This window comes from Hemicordylus capensis, chromosome 4, assembly GCF_027244095.1.
Source record: "Hemicordylus capensis ecotype Gifberg chromosome 4, rHemCap1.1.pri, whole genome shotgun sequence".
Lineage (NCBI taxonomy): Eukaryota > Metazoa > Chordata > Lepidosauria > Squamata > Cordylidae > Hemicordylus > Hemicordylus capensis.
Genome location: NC_069660.1, coordinates 107,659,732 through 107,671,859, shown reverse-complemented (window position 1 = coordinate 107,671,859; position 12,128 = coordinate 107,659,732). Strand labels below are relative to the sequence as shown.

The 12,128-nt window shown below is 43.1% G+C and overlaps 1 long non-coding RNA gene across 2 annotated transcripts in view; it reads right to left on the bottom strand.

The window, feature by feature from the left end:
• LOC128322579 (uncharacterized) overlaps positions 1–7,055 on the bottom strand; it is a 31,407-nt gene extending 24,352 nt beyond the window's left edge. For both annotated transcript variants that reach the window (XR_008305786.1, XR_008305787.1), the window contains exon 1: positions 6,951–7,055. This is a non-coding gene — a long non-coding RNA (uncharacterized LOC128322579). The remainder of the gene's footprint in view (positions 1–6,950) is intronic.
• Positions 7,056–12,128: the final 5,073 nt, after the last annotated feature.

Below are 12,128 nucleotides of genomic sequence, written 5' to 3'. Positions count from 1 at the left end.
CTAGTTGATATCATTAGTACCTCACTGAGGGAGGGCAGGATGCCACCTTGTTTGAAGGAGGCAGTGGTTAGACCCCTTCTTAAGAAGCCCATACTGTATCCTCTGATGATGGATAATTATAGGCCAGTCGCCAACCTCCCATGATTGGGTAAGGTGACTGAGAAGGTGTTGGCTAACCAGTTCCAAGCAGTTTTGTAGAAACTGGTCATCTAGACCTATTTCATACTGGCTTTAGGGCAGGCTATGGGGTTGAGACAGACTTGCTTGGCCTGATAGATTACCTTCGCCATGGAATTGACAGAGGGAGTGTGACTCTGCTGGTGCTTTTGGATCTCTCAGCAGCTTTCAGTACCATCAACCATGATATCCTTTTGCATTGCCTGAGGGATTTGAGGATAGGAAGTACTGTTTTACAGTGGTTCCAGCCCAATGTCTCGGGTAGATTTCAGAAGGTGGCACTTGGTGACAGCTGCTCTTCAAAACGGGAGCTACTATATGGAGTCCCTCAGGGCTCCATTCTGTCACCAATGCTTTTTAACATCTATATGAAACTGCTGGGTGAGGTTATCCAGGGATTAGTGAAGGGTGTTATCAATACGCTGATGAGACCCAAATCTATATCTCCTTGTCATCAATATCAGGAAATAGGATTAGCCCTTTAAATTTATTTATTTTTTATTTATTTGATTTCTATACCACCCTTCCAAAAATGGCTCAGGGCGGTTTACACAGAGAAATAATAAATAAATAAATAAGATGGATCCCTGTCCCCAAAGGGCTCACAATCTAAAAGAAACATGAGACAGACACCAGCAACAGTCACTGGAGGTACTGTGCTGGGGGTGGATAGAGCTTGTCTACAGTTAGTAATGGGATAATAAACTGAAGCTCATTGTTGGGTGTTGAAATCTGCAAGATGGGATAGAACTGCCTGTTCTAGGCGAGGTTACACTCCACCAGAAAGAACAAGTTCATAGCTTGGGAGTACTCTTGGACCCGGGTCTCACTCTGTTGCCTCAGGTTGAGGCTGTGGCCAGGAGTGCTTTTTACCAGCTGTGATTGATTCGAGAACTCCACTTGTTCTTTGAGGAGAATGACCTGAAAAGTGTGGTACACCAGCTGGTAACCTCCAGGCTGGACTACTGTAATGTGTTTTATGTAGGGCTGCCATTGTACGTCGTTAAGACACTTCAGTTAGTTCAAAATGCGGCAGCCAGATTGGTTTCTGGGGTATCCCAGAGAGATCACATTACGCCTGTTCTCAAAACAGTTGTTCTGGCTGCCGATATGTTTCCAGGCAAGGTACAAAGTGCTGGTTATTACCTTTAAATCCCTGAATGGCTTAGGTCTGGGTTACCTGAGAGAATGCCTTTAAGAACATAAGAACAGTCTTGCTGGATCAGGACTGAGCCCATCTAGTCCAGCATCCTGTTTCCCACAGTGGCCGACCAGAGCGTCCCACTCTGTGGTCTGCTCTTCTCTACAAGATTCCCACTGCTCATTAAAATAATCAGAAGGGGTCTATCTTCAGGTGCCAACAGTTCATCTGGTGGTGACCTGGGATTGGGCTTTCGCAGTTGTTGCCCCTGGGTTGTGGAATGCATTCCTTGTGGATATAAGGGGATTATCTTCCTTGGAGGCCTCCAGAAGAGCCATAAAGACTCATCTTTTCAACCTGGCTTTTAATGATATCTAGTTTGTTTTTTAAAAAATTTAATCTGATTTTTAAAAATTTTTAATTGTTTTATTATGTGTTTTTATTTTAATTTAAACCACCCTGAGCCATTTTAGGAAGGGCAGTATATAAATCGAACAACAAACATATAAATATATAAATAAATAAGACGGTATAATGGCAATGAGATACTCATCTTCTAAAATCCATAATCTTCTTTTTCAAAGATCTCTTTAATGCATATATAAAACATAAAAATAGATTTTCAAAGATAGCAGACATTTCAATATGACATGTCAACTTCAGTGCTATACAGCAGTAGCTGAAACATGCTCTTAAATACAATAACTCAACATCATGACTCAGTAAACTGACAGCAATTAGCCAACCCTGTTACAGTGCCAATGTCAACCAATCCTGTTACAAAACTCCCAATGTCCCATAATAGGAGGGAGAGAGTAAAAATTCCCAACCTCACATAGTAAGAGGGAGAGAATTCCCACTCTGACTCAATAGCCAATTAATTTCATCACTTCCCTCCTTTCTTCTTTTACATTTATGGTGGGACGCAGCTGTTCTAAGTACAAAGGTTCCCTAATTTCCTGCTTCCTCACATCTGCCTCCACAGCCAAAGTGAATATCTTTTTATTCACCACTCTTCCTCAATGTTGTTCTTTAACACGCACTGCTCACAGTTTTGTTCTATCTATGTTGTATGTTTGTCAGGTGTTCCTTGTATCTTTTTATCCAGGGTCTGCCTGTCTCCCCAATATAAAAATGCATGCATTCCATGCAAACAATTTTATATATCACCTCCTTTGTCTGACACCTTCCTTCATTATTCTCACAAATCTGGCAATTCTTCATTTCACAGTCTTGACTTCACTAAATGCTGTCCCAAGGTCATAGGGACTGTTCAAATAACATTGACTTCCAAACCTTCTTTCTTTCAAATCTGCTGTGCCTTCCAATTAAACCTATCAGTCACATACAGTATGGAATTGTAAGTACTAGGTACCCTTCTCTAAATTTAATACTCCTAGACTCTTTTAATGGAAACTCAGAACCATTAGTTCCCCCTATTTCCTCTGCTTTCCTCCTAGATGATTTTACATTCTCTTTTGAGGATACTCCTATGGCTCTCTGTACCATACTTTTCACTGTCTGTATTTTTATCCCCTGCAGGTGTGCTGATCTACTGTTCATTATTATTTTCTTTTTAGCTGGTTTTCTGTACCACCTTGTCTCAACTCCCCACTCTTTTAATTTTATTTCTGTGTCCAGAAAAGGTAACCACCTTTGGGAATCATATTTTTCCCTGGTTGTATGTATGTATATATGTGTCATACAGATCCATTAAAATCAAGAAGCATTTTGCTACTGTCTTTGTAGCATGTATGTTTATAACTTGTATGTTTAGTAACAGCTAGTTCAATGTCAAGATCTCATTCTAGGCTAGGAATGCCTGTTTTCATATCTCTTTTCCTAAAAGATGTACTACAGACCTAGGTAGAAGTCATTTGCTGTAGATTTGGTGTTATCATGCTCTCATTAAAGCTAATTGAGTTCATTACAGAAATAAAATAGGCTCAGTTTCCATCAGTCAAAGCTCTATTAAAATTAAGTGATGTCACATTTCTTTTTCTTTTATCTTAATCATTTCAGAAAATTTTGATCCTCATATTTTCTTTTCTCCCACAGAGTAAGTTTTAGATGGTACTGAATGGGACTCTTGTCACTGGAATGTGAGTTTCTCCATGAGAGAATGAGGTAATCACAAGCTTTTCCCAGGAGTGATCAAACATGCATAAAGCAAAAGCCATTACTTTTTCAAAACAAATGTATGTTTTTAAAATGTGAATTTCATAGTGGGGCTCCTGGCAGCTGAGCTGAGAATTCTTTAATTACTCTAGATTAGCCATGCACAAAAATAAAGATAAAAGATGAAGATAAAATAAATTCAGCCCCAATTTGAGGCTTTTTAAAAACACTGTTTGCACGTTACATTTGCATTCTTTACACTTTTAAAACATTTATATCAGGCAAGAAAAGGTGAATGGGCAAGCTGCAGCCACAGAATCAGGCAGGAACAAGTGCCTGCTTGAAATAAGGAACATTTCTCTTCCACAGAGCAGTTTGGGGAGCAGTACAAGGTCATAATCTATGGTAAAATCTGGCAACTTTCTAATCAAAGCCAAAAGCTTTCTGCAATTCCAGCAGTCCAATATCACCACTATTAACCGGCTTTACATAGGGCTGTCAGTCTTGGTCAATTCATCCGATGAGCTTTCGTCGGTGAATCACTACTTATAACTTGATTGATTAAATTGTGTATGGGTTAGAAACAAGAGATCTGAAGCCAGAAGCATATTTTGTTTTTCAGAATACGCTCGCATATATAATAGCAGGCCTCATTTTATAAAAGGCATTACCTTCTGTTGAGAGTAATTGGGGAATATCTTTTTCAAAAAGACTGTCAAGAGCTGAGCCATGGACAATTGTTGACTAGATCATTTGGTCATTTGTGTTGGAAGTTAAGGACTTTACGCTGTCTCTTGTCTCAGTGACATAGGAGGGCAGACTAGTGAGTCAGAGGGCTAGAGGGTCAAGACATTGGTCATCCCTTCTCTACTGCTCTGACACTATCCCTTTGGAATGTAGATTGCTAATCTCAGGGACACGTCCTCGATCTTCTCTTCCTGTTCCTTCTACCTTGAAACATGCAAGCAAACTCCTCTCCCTGCACCATGTGTGCAGAAGATGCAGAATCCATCTGCATCCAGCTAGCTAGCTAGATTAGAGATCCTAACTCCTCACTTTCCTATCTAGCTTGGAGTTCTCTAATAAATGCCTTATATACTGATTTGAAACCATGAACTGGCTCCAAGTTACTTTACTCATACACGCATGCCTAAGTAAATCCACTGTGTTGTGCCTCTGTGCACTCTGCTATGATTGAAAAAGGGTTTCTCTACCAGAGAGAATTCCCAACAATTTGGACCATTGTTTAGATCATTTGTTGACTAGAACATTTTAAAATCATAGAAAACCATAAGAGCAGCCGCCAAAAGAATGAAGAAAATAGCAGCAAATATACAACACACACCTGGCCCCAAAAGGCCCTCCTAAAGATTGAAGACGTTTCTGTGTGGAGGGAGCTATACATGATGCTGCATTAGGATTAGGAGGCATTACATAATACGGGTGGCATGGCCAAGAAGGCTGTACCTTGTACTACCTGTGGAACTTCAGACATTTATGTATTTTTAAAGTTTTCTTAAGTGTTTCTATCCGAATTGGGACACACACACACACATTAATAAGGTGCATCTCCTCAGAAGTAGTTGCACAAAGTAACATCTATTGGACATAAGGGACATTGCACTGAGCAACGTGTTTGTGCAGCTTTACAGCTGAGAAGAACTGCTTTGTTCTGCTACTATGCAAGAGGGGTTTGCACACACATAACAGCACAGGTGGTTTAGCACTGCCCAGTTCACTGTGCTATATGTGGGCCACTGTTGACAACTTCTGAGAGTCAACAACAACTGACAAGCATGACTTGTCCCCTTAGCTAAGTAGGGTCTGCCCGGGTTGCATATGAATGGGAGACTAGAAGTGTGAGCACTGTAAGATATTCCCATCAGGGGATGGAGCCACTCTGGGAAGAGCAAAAGCTTTCAAGTTCCCTCCCTGGCTTCTCCAAGATAGGGCTGAGAGAGGTTCCTGCCTGCAACCTTGGAAGAGCCGCTGCCAGTCTGTGAAGACAATACTGAGTTAGATAGACTAATGGTCTGACTCAGTATATGGCAGCTTCCTATGTTCCTATGACTCTTGATGTACTTTTACTTCAACTTGGAATAAGTGAAAACAATAGCAAGATCTCTGGTGGATGCAGATCATCATTCAATAGAGAAATGCAAGGCCTATTCACATGTTATGTTCAACGCACATGCAAGCTATGCACAGTGGCTTACATACAGCGGAATGGCCCACTGATCCAAGAGCAGGGCACATGCACTAGCTCTGTGCCTCTCCAAACCACACCCATGCTGCTAATAAGCTCAGAGAAGCCCCATTACTACTAATAATTCATGTTACTGCTGCAATGACAAGCCTCCCATTTTCCCAAAATGAAATCTTATTGCTGCAGCAATGATGCAGTTCTTAATAGCAATGGAAGCATGCAAATATTATGCAATTCTTATGGATGATGCAATTCTTAGCAGCCTCTGTGTTTCTTAGCAGCACAGATGACGTTTGGAGAGGCATAGAACTAGCGCATGTGCCACAGTCTTGGACTGGCAGGCTGCTGAGCTGTGTGCAAGCCACAACATGCATGTACAGCTCTTTATGCACATACAGTTCATATGTAGAACGCATGTACAGTAGTATACTTCTTATCCTGCAGTTCTTCTTATCTTCTTATCAGGGGCGTAGCAAGGTTGGAGTGGGCCCAGAGACAAGATTTTAAAATGGGCCCCCCCCCCAAAAGTCCAGGGCCTCCGCACACCCCAGGCCCCCAAGGATTTAAGTCTGATATTCCAAAATAAGTATGCTGCCTGCAAATACATTTCACTGAATACACACACACACACACATCACAATATATAGTGATATACATTGAGTACCGGTACTATACATTTGTATTACTTTTAATGCCTAGAACACACTAGAAAGATGAATTATTAAAATGGGCCCCTCGCTGCAGATTAGCAAAGGAGACTTTCAACCATGCAGGGTGAACCTATGTTTGTTTTCCCAGAATTCTGAACAAATTCAGTCAAGTTTGATTGCAGGAGGTTTTTCACAGGAGGCTTTTAAAGCCCTTTAAGACACATCTCCTCTGGAATGGAGGTGCTGCATTCACATGTTGGCCAGATTTACCCTGAAGTCCCTGCAAGTTATTGGGGAGCAGTTCACACACAAGAAAAATAAAATAAAAGCACCACACATGCTTCACAGTTCTCACTCAGACCTTCTGGGTTGCAAAACAACTTGAACATAAGTGCATTTATAAATGAATGAATGAATAAATAAAATTAATAAAATACTGTTCCAGAAGTTTTTGCAATTTTCTGCCATGAAACAAGCCACTTATAGGACTTTTTAGATAGTTTTTTTTAAGTCAGCAAATTTTCCAAGCTGTTTCAAAATAAATATTCAGAGACTTCTCGGTCCCTCCCCCCCCCCATATCCAAGCCCTATGGCAAGCAGATCCCTATATATGGGGGGGGGCGGGAAAGGTAACCACAAAAAGGAGTTCACACTCTACCTGGCAAATGCTGGTCTGGGTTAAGCAGGGCAGCAAGGGGTCTTCTGCTGCAGAGAACACTCAGGCTGCCTCCTCCTTCCTGGCTTGCTTGGGCCCTACTCGAGTTCAGGCTTCACTGCGGCCTACACGGAGGCCTCCGTGGAAGCCCCGCCCACCCGCCGATCAGCTGAGAGGCGGGAGAAAAGGAGCTCTTGGCAGCTTGCCTGCTGCTTCGATTGCGGCCAGCAGAACAAGCAGGAGAGACAGCGAAGAGGGCAAGTGGCTGAGAGGCTATGGGGCTGGGCAGGGGGCAATGGGGAGTCACATGAGGTGCCCCTGGGGTGCCCCTCCAGGCAGTGGGGCCCCCAGACAACTGTCTCCCCTTGCCCTATCATTGTTACGCGCCTGCTTCTTATATATATACTTCTTATCCTGCAGGCCTGTACTTAGTTCACTTTTAAAATAAAAGCACAATTGTTCACACACAATCATGTACCTGTGTACAGATACCTGAACATACTATAGGTGGCCCTTGTTATCCATGGTCCTGGCACATGTGCTTTCATGTATCCATGGTTGGGTCATAAGAACCCAGTTTCATTATTCATGGGGCAGAAATAGCGTTATTTTTACCTCTCCGTGGTTCTTGAGTGGTCGTAAATGACTTCTGACATCATTCCCTGCTGCCATTTTGTAGTGCTGAGACATTTTGTGGCTCTTTTCTGCAAAAACTAAAAGCCACCCTCAAAAAAGAACAGAAATAGGAGGATTTGGAAGTTTGGGGAGCATTGTTAGAAAGCTGACGAGCTGGAGAGCAAGGTATAGTGCTTATTTCTGCCCCCCCCCCCGTGTTTTCTTGTGATTTTCAGATTAGGAACACAACCCCCCAATCCCCATAGGTTAACGTCTCTATTCACGGTTTCGTTGTCCACAGAAATAAGCAGGAATGGAACCCCTGCAAATAAAGAAGGCCTCCTGTATAGTATCCTTTCGAGCTGGACAGTCTTGTGATGAACCAGCTCAGTTAGCAAGAAAGGGGGGCCCATCTTTAGGGGGGCCTTTTGGGGCCAGGTGTGTGTTGTATATTTGCTGCTACTTTCTTCAGCCTTACTGCTGCTGCTCTTATGGTTTTCTGTGATTTTGAAATGTTCTAGTCAATAGATTCCTATAGATTTTGTATTGGTTTTTACTGCTTTTGTTAGTAGTCTTGGAGCTCTTTTAGGAGAGAAAAGGAGGAATCCACAGCTTCTAATGAATAAACATATATATAAATTATTGTCACTGTTATTATTATTTATACTATAGTAATAGTAAGGAAGATATATAGCCTTTTCCCCAGGGCAGCTCACGTGAGGGAATTAGTTGCTGAGTCACCCCTTCCCTTTCAGAGCAGCCTGGGCTTGGTTTTCTCTTTAAAAGAAAACTCTTTATTTCAAAACTTTCGGTAGGTTTAATACTGCCACCAGACACTCTTTTAATCAGAGATATGGATGCCTGGCAGGAGTGCCACAGCCAGACTTCTCTCCTTGCCTTGTTATTGTACAAATAAAAAACCTCCCACGTGAATACCTACATGTGGTGAGAAATCATGGTAGCTGGCTAGTTATTTCCTTTGGAAACAGACTTGCACTAGAGATATACCTCCACCACCTTCCCAGAGTTAATCAAATACTCTGTGAGGCTTTAGGAACAAAAAAAACAACCCGATTTATTAAAAAGCTATAAAAATAAGTTGTCTTTAGGCTTCAGCATTTGGTTGCATTTAGGAATACTTAAAATTGTTACAAGAACGTTTTGCAACACCCAGGATGGTTTGGAGCATTGGCTATTGTTTCTTATTTCATTATGTCACAGAAGTAATACTAGTACAGAATCTGGGATAGCAAAGCGATACACTGAAAATAAAATAAATTATAATGCAAGTTCTTGCTAAACACTTTCTCCTGAGCTAAACTTCCGAAAGCCACTAGCCTTGGCTTCTCTTTCCTTGGACTTAACCAACCACCTAGGAAACCCAAGAGTTGTCCCCCAAGAGTTGCATGAGACTCACCATGAGATGATTCAGTCAAAAGCCATTGTTCCTTCTCACCTTGGTCACCTCAGGCACACCTTCTTTATCCCAGAAGCCACCTGGAGACTCCTAGGACCTGCCCAACCTGCCAATCAATTGTGTTATGACCTAAGGACTCCAGTCAGGGTCACCTGCTATCTATCAATTAACTCTATCAGTGCTGGCTGGCTGCCTGCCCACTACAGTAATATTAATAATAACTAGCTGACCCCACACAGAGCATCTGTGCGCTCTTTGTAGCCGGCGGTTCCCCCTCCCCCCCTTCTGCCCTAGTCTATCCTGTCCTCCCCCCAACCTTCTGCCCAGGTCTGCACCTCCCTCTCCCTCAGGCAACACACTTTCCTTCCCTGCTGGCCGGGCACCTCTCAGGCACGGCTCTGCTGTCCACCTCCTCTCACTCTCGCTAGGCCTCCTCCTCCCTCCGCCTCTTCCTGGCAGCCAAGCCGCCGCCTCACCATGGCCGGCCTGGACCCGCCACCACTTCCTCACCGCGGCCAGCCAGGGCCGGGCCCAGCCACCTGTCCTCGCTGCCGCCTCCGCCTCCCCCCTCCTTGCCACCGTCTCCCCGCCACCCGCTTCTGCCCCCTCCCCCAACTTTCTCCCCCCCCCCTTCCCGGTGCCCAGGCCTGGGCCGCCGCATTTCTGCCCGCCAAATATCCCCACACATCCCCACATCCCCTTGCATTTCCGGTCGGCTTAGTGAAATAATTATATAGATATTTCAACAAAAAGTTCTCAAAGTGGTTTGCAAAGAAAAAGAATAATAACAGGAAAATAGCCCCATGTCTGCTAAGGGCTCAGAGTCTAAGAAGAAACAAAAGGTGGACACCAGCAACAGCCATTGGAGCGATGCTACGCTGGGGTTGAATACGGCCAGCTTCTAAATGCTAGCAAGCTGCTTGAAATCCTTTTATATATACAAGAACGTGATGCAGTTTGATTCCATTCTAAACGGTAAACACTTGACTTACAGTAAAAGGAAATATGAATTGACAGTATAAATATCATTACTATTCTGTTGGGGCATTTATTATTTCCCACTGCCTGACCGCTATATTTTGAGGATATTTTTCAAAGCAGTTTCCTTGCAGGATTCAAATCAATGGTACGTGTTATCAACAGGCATACACACAGACGCACAGTGCAGCGTTCTGATACATTTTGGCATCTTTGCATTTTAAAATGCCATAATTATGACTAATTTTGCCTTTCAAAGCTCAGCATGACTCATGCTTTGAGACAATACATTTTTATATTTTGCCAGATAGACCTGACAATTATATTTAAAAACATTTATTTTTACACCTTTAATAAAAGATAACACTCCAAGTTAATATTCCATCACCCTCAGATATTAAAATTGTGTGTTACTAAAGTGCCACCTACTGTACTAGCAAAAACTATCTGTATCATGATGTTGCAAATCTTGCTAGACAGTTCTGGAAGCAAATGCACTCTCTTATGTAGGTGTGTGAAGCACTAGATAATTTGCCTCATGAAGACTCCTAGCCACAGGTTCAACAAAATAGCATACAGCAGTGTGACTTATGGACTATAACTTAGATTTTGAGGATCGGGCATATGCTTTGGGTGTAATCGCATTCTCTCTCTCTCTCTCAGATATGGGTGCATGTGTGCTTTTGACTTACAATATTTTGACTTACAGTACTTCCTGTACTGCTTCCTAAATAATGCTATCAGATATTCTAGGAATGTCAACTTTGTCATGATTCAAGCATTGAAGTTTCCTGTTTTGCAGACAATAATACTACCTCTATGCTGTCCTGTTCATTCACATGAGGGATGTATGACATTTAAACAGACCACAATCCTGTAACCAGTTATCAATTACTTTTGCTAGGCTTCTAAGGCACTGGATGCAAGGTGGCAGCCACAGCTTTTTGACTAGTCGGCCTTTGTTTCTTGCAAAGCTGTCACCGCCAACAAGGCTGCGTAGCTGACAGTGTTTGGAAAAAGCTCATTGGGGTTTGTTGCATGGCAACGGGAGATGAAGAATCTATACACAGCAAACCACACAGAAGAGCACTGACTTTTTGACATCAGGCATCAGCCTTCCCTTCATGTGTGCAATCCTCATGGAAGGAATCCCATAATGCTGTTCCCCTCCTTCCCCTTTGGTGCTCATACAGGCAACCAGCAGGAAGTGGGAGGTCTGATGTGCATCTCCCATATCTCCATGCAATCCTCCATTCAGCTTGGTCATAAGAACAGCCCTGCTGGATCAGGCCCAAGGAGGCCCATCTAGTCCAGCACCCTGTTTCGCACAGTGGCCCACCAGTTGCCGCTGGAAGATTACAGGTAGGAGTTGAAGGCATGCCCTCTGTCCTGCTGTTACTCCTCTGCAATTGGTACTCAGAGGCATCCTGCCTTTGAGGTTGGAGGTGGCCTATAGCCCTCCAGCTAGTAGCTGATGATAGACCTCTTCTCCATGAAGTTATCCAAACCCCTCTTAAAGCCATCCAGGTTGTTGGCTGTCACCACATCTTGTGGCAGAGAATTCCACAAGTTGATGATGCGTTGTGTGAAAAAGTACTTCCGTTTGTTGGTCCTAGATTTCCTGGCAATTAATTTCATGGGATGACCCCTGGTTCTAGTGTTATGTGTGAGAGAGAAGAATTTCTCTCTATCCACTTTCTCCACACCATGCATGGTTTTATAGACCTCTATCATGTCTCTCTGCAGTCGCCTTTTTTCTAAACTAAAAAGACCCAGGTGTTGTAGCCTTGCCTCAGAAGAAAGGTGCTCTAGGCCCCTGATCATCTTGGTTGCCCTCTTCTGCACCTTTCCCAGTTCTACAATGTCCTTTTTTAGATGTGGTGACCAGAATTGTACACAGTACTCCAGGTGTCGCCGCACCATAGTTTTGTATAAGGGCATTATAATATTAGCCATTTTATTTTCAGTCCCCTTCCTAATTATCCCTAGCATGGAATTGGCCTTTTTCACAGCTGCCACACATTGAGTCGACACTTTCAATGAGCTGTCCACCACAACCCCAAGATCCGTCTCCTGGTCAGTCACCAACAGCTCAGATCCCATCAGCGTATACTGGAAGTTGGGGTTTTTCGTCCCAGTGTGCATCACTTTACACTTGCCAACATTGAACT